General features: G+C 39.9%; 1 protein-coding gene across 3 annotated transcripts in view; it reads left to right on the forward strand.

Annotated features, from left to right (window-relative positions):
- The first annotated feature begins 3,617 nt into the window (after positions 1-3,617).
- The window catches only part of dus1l (dihydrouridine synthase 1-like (S. cerevisiae)), a 75,786-nt gene continuing 74,273 nt past the window's right edge, over positions 3,618-5,130 (forward strand). For all 3 annotated transcript variants that reach the window (XM_050070265.1, XM_050070264.1, XM_050070266.1), the window contains exon 1: positions 3,618-3,715. The gene's annotated coding sequence lies outside the window, so the exon portion shown is untranslated. The remainder of the gene's footprint in view (positions 3,716-5,130) is intronic.

The raw sequence follows: 5,130 nt of genomic DNA on the forward strand, positions 1-5,130 counted from the left end.
CTGGGAGGACGCGCTTAGCCGCGGCGTCCCTTTCGTTGATAGACATCACGTCCCACGCCTTGGTGTCGACAATGCCCCTACCAACCGGTCTGGACACGCCGCCGGCCCCCGTGACTGGGAGAACGCGCCCCTTGTTACACGCGTCACCGTCCGTCAGTCGGCGTACATGATCAGTCGGAGGGACGATTGCAAGCGACCATCCACTCTGCAAAGTGTTACATACATGTGTACAATACGGGTCCATGGTGCGGCACACTTGTTGTATTGGCTATGATAGTGTAAGTGTAAGTGTAGCTGATACGTTGGTGATCAGATGCTAGAGATGCATCGGTGCATTGATGTACGGGTTCATGGCAAGCGGGTGGTTACCCGCGTGGTACCGCTGCGAGGGGTCCTAAGGACAGAGGGATGTTGTATGCTGTAAAGGCCTGTGAGGCAAATTGTGATTTGTGATATTGAGCTTTATAAATAAAAGTGATTGATTGGTTGATTGATTGATTGATTGATTGATTGATTGATTGATTGATTGATTGATACATACACTTCAAAAGGGGCAGCGGGCAGCGTCGGCCAATCATACTAGGTTCAACGTCTTGACAACGGGCAGATTGACTGCTATGAACTGTACCACTGATTGATTGATACATACACTTCAAAAGGGGCAGCGGGCAGCGTCGGCCAATCATACTAGGTTCAACGTCTTGACAACAGGCAGATTGACTGCTATGAACTGTACCACTGTTCAGAGAGGCAGCGGGAGGGTTAATCTTATCCTCTGTTAGGGATTTTGACACAGGATTACTCGAGAAGTACACAGTAAAAGTACTTGATATTATGCAAGCAAGTAGTCTAGGGAGTGCAAAGTTCAGCTGTATATGAATCATAGACTACTTATGGAAAATAAGTTTTTTATTCCACATCAAAGTTGGGTGAAATATCCTTAATCTTGTCATCTGTTGAGGATTTTGACAAAGGATTACTCGAAAAGTACACAGTAAAAGTACTTCATATTATGCAAGCAAGTAGTCTAGGAAGTATTAAGTTCAGCGGTATATATGATTCACAGACTACTTACAAGTACTTCATATTATGCAAGCAAGTAGTCTAGGAAGTACTAAGTTCAGCGGTATATGAATCACAGACTACTTATGGAAAATAAGTTTTTTATTCCACATCAAAGTTGGGTGAAATATCCTTAATCTTATCCTCTGATAGGGATTTTGACACAGGATTACTCGAGAAGTACACAGTAAAAGTATTTGATATTATGCATGCGCACGGTCTAGGAAGTACTAAGTTCAGCGGTATATGGATCATAGACTACTTATGGAAAATAAGTTTTTTATTCCACATCAAAGTTGGGTGAAATATCCTTAATCTTGTCATCTGTTGTGAATTTTGACACAGAATTACTCGAAAAGTACACAGTAAAAGTACTTCATATTATGCATGCACGTAGTCTAGGAAGTACTTAGTTCAGCGGTATATGGATCATACACTACTTATGGAAAATAAGTTTTTTATTCCACATCAAAGTTGGGTGAAATATCCTTAATCTTGTGATCTGTTAAGGATTTTGACAAAGGATTACTCGAAAACTACACAGTAAAAGTACTTCATATTATGCATGCAAATAGTCTAGGGAGTACTAAGTTCAGCAGTATATGAATCACAGACTACTTATGGAAAATAAGTTTTTCATTCCACATCAAATTGGGTGAAATATCCTTAATCTTATCCTCTGTTAAGGATTTTGACACAGGATTACTGAAAAAGTACACAGTAAAAGTACTTCATATTATGCATGCACGTAGTCTAGGGAGTACTAAGTTCAGCGGTATATGAATCTTGGACTACTTATGGAAAATAAGTTTTTTATTCTACGTCAAAGTTCGGCAAAATATCCTTAATCTTGTCCTCTTAAGGATTTTGACAAAGGATTACTGAAAAAGTACACAGTAAAAGTACTTCATATTATGCATGCACGTAGTCTAGGAAGTACATAGTTCAGCGGTATATGAATCATAGACTACTTATGGAAAATACGTTTTTTATTCTACGTCAAAGTTTGGCAAAATATCCTTGAACTTGTCCTCTGCAGTCTGACCCACAGTCACTACCAGCAGCTCTTCAGAGCCGTTTCATTACGATTACCGTAAATGTTAGTAGATTCGCGCACTAGAAAAAAACGTGCGGCTGATTTGACCAAGCAAAAGCGAACCACGGCTGGCTTGACCGCAGTCAAAGACTGACGTATGTTAAAAGTCACTTACAACCGGTGTAGGCCTATATACTGTAGGCTATGTGTCCGGGGTCCTTCACCTGTGAGACGAGTAACGTGACCACTAACTTGTCCCCAAACAAACGCACGTTTCTGTTAGACCTATTTGTGTTTCACTAACATTCTATGTGTATTATGAAGAATGTCAGACTGGCCAATCAGTGGCAGAGTTGGGCCCGGAGTTTCGACTGACACAGAACCGGCACGCTGCCGGTTCCCGAACCTAATTATTAGGCTACTTACAACGGCATGAAAGACAATCTGATATTCTGTTTGTTGTTGGTTATTTCCTTAAAAACTACGACTTTATTCTTGTAATATTATGACTTTAATCTCGTTAAATTACGACTTTAGTCTTATAATATTACGACTTTATTCTCGTAATATTATGACTTTTTCTCAGTTATGACTTTATTCTCGAAATATTACGACTTTAATCTCATAATATTTCGACTTTATTCTCGTAATATTATGAATTTTTCTCAGTTGTGACTTTATTCTCGAAATATTACGAGTTTTTTCTGGTAATATTTCGACTTTATTCTCGAAATCTCTGAATTGTTTTTCTTCAATGTGGCCCTAATACTCGGTCGTAGTTTAATATCTTTGTGTTTGATTTTGAGTTTCTGCCCCGTGCGTCTGGGTTCCATCAGATTACAGCTGAATTAGAGGATAAAGCAAATTATATTAAAACATATGAACTCTGTGTAATGTTTCTGTATTTTCTGTAGCCTATAGCCTATTAGACACATTAACACATCACATCACTTAACATTAGGCTACCTATTAACACACTCTGCAGTCTGTTCCCACCACACCTCACGCTGTTTAGCTGCAGCTGTTTTGTTTTTTTCATTTCGCAGTTGTTAAATCTCTGACTCAGTTGGGATGAAATAAGTGGCTTTCTGCTTTCGGCCACTGAATATCGCGTTATTTGCACTCTACAGTTGATGGCTTTGGGTGCTCGCCGTGAACGCGCTTTTCTCAGGCTGAACATAGGCCACTCAGAGTTTGATTGAACTGATTCTGATCAGCTGAGGGGTATTCCAGAAAGCGAGTTTAGTGAAAACTCTGTTAACCCTGAAATGAGGGAAACTCTGGGTTTTCAGTTCCAAAAAGAGAGGTAAATCAAACTCTGAGTCAATCACCATGGCAAAAGCTTCTCTTTAATCATTTAAGAGTAAAATGAATAATAGAGAGAATTTAGCCTCGGCCTTTTTTTTTGTTTGTTTGTTTTTTTTCCGTTTGGCTTGCTGACAATCTACTGCCCCACACTCCCGTCCAGTAGGTGGCGGTAATGCACCTTAAAGCTGGTTTGCCAACCGCCATTAAAACTCAAAAAAGAAGAAGTTTCCCTTCGCTGCTGTGTCGGCGTTGTACTCGGAAGGAACAGTTGTACGCCAAGGCTACTCTATAATCCTGACAGTATTACAGGTAAACAAACATATTAAGCTATAACTTATATTGATAGTCTAAGTGTAGTAAGTACTTGAGCAGAGCCATGTATGATGTTGCCAGAGAAACAGAAAGTGTGGTAACTGTTGTGGCTGTGTTCTGGAGCATCGTGTGCTGCATGACTGCTGTTAGCTTCATAGCTAACTTAAACGGCTCCACAGGTCAGATACAGCTAACTAACATTAGTCAGTGGATAATGCTTAGAAGTATTGACCGTAGACAGACAAAGGCAGAAACACTCGAAATCAACAAAAGACGGAGCTGTCGACTTCGCTCTTGCCAATATTAGGGGACAAATGCAAACCTGGCTGAGCTTGCAATATGACGTTAGCTCGAAGATTTTAAGTGTGTCGTGCTTCAACATGTCACGTCAATCTGCACAAGAGCAAGAAACTAAAGAACACTCGGTAGAAAAAAAAGTAAAATATCAGAGTAGAAGCCACTATTGAACAGTAACTTTAGATACCTGGGGAGGTCGGTGTGTTTACCGGGGGCTAAATACCATTCAAAGTCTTGTTTTTAATTAATGGTAAGTTAACCAAACCACACTGTATCAAAATAAAGATCTTTTTCGACTACATAGAAGGTACACACTGTGGTTGGAGGAAGAGGCGACATACACACACATTTAAGTGCAAGAAAAAGATTCACTACTGTCCTGTGAAGTAAATTATCGCACATTTACAGGAGCTCTGTGCCACATTCTGAGCGTACAGTGCTGCGTTCACGTGCACTGCAGCTATTTCCGTTTCCCGAGCTTTAAGTGTGTGTGTGTGTGTGTGTGTGTGTGTGTGTGTGTGTGTGTGTGTGTGTGTGTGTGTGTAAGAAAGAAAAATCACACCTTAATGTCTGTCCTGGGGTGAAGTGGGGCAGGGGACAAGCTATGCACACTATTTACAACTTTTGGTTATACAGATATGTCCTTGATGGATAATTGCTCAGAACAATCTTAATACACATGGTCTGTATCATTATACTAGAAAATGTTCAAATATTATTGCATAGACAGTAGCACAGTAATAATATAAAGGATGTAGAGAAATATATAAAGAATAAGAATATGTATACATTTATGTCCTTGTTAAACCTCTTCTTTAGACATCTGGGCCCTATTTCAGAAAGCAGGATTAGTGAAAACTCTGAGTAGCCTATGTTGAGCCTGAGATGAGGGAAACTCTGAGTTTTCCATTTCAGAGAGCCAGCTCAGCGAAATCCTGAGTCACTTACCATGGCAACATACTCTGTGAAGCAAACCTGCGTGTCGCAGGTAGGAGAAACATGACCTGTCCTTGAGTGAAGTATATATGTGTGTGTGTGTGTGTGTGTGTGTGTGTGTGTATATGTATATATATGTATATATGTATATGTATATGTGTGTGTGTGTATATATATAT

The sequence above is a fragment of the Epinephelus moara genome, chromosome 18 (assembly GCF_006386435.1).
Source record: "Epinephelus moara isolate mb chromosome 18, YSFRI_EMoa_1.0, whole genome shotgun sequence".
Taxonomy (NCBI): Eukaryota; Metazoa; Chordata; class Actinopteri; order Perciformes; family Serranidae; genus Epinephelus; species Epinephelus moara.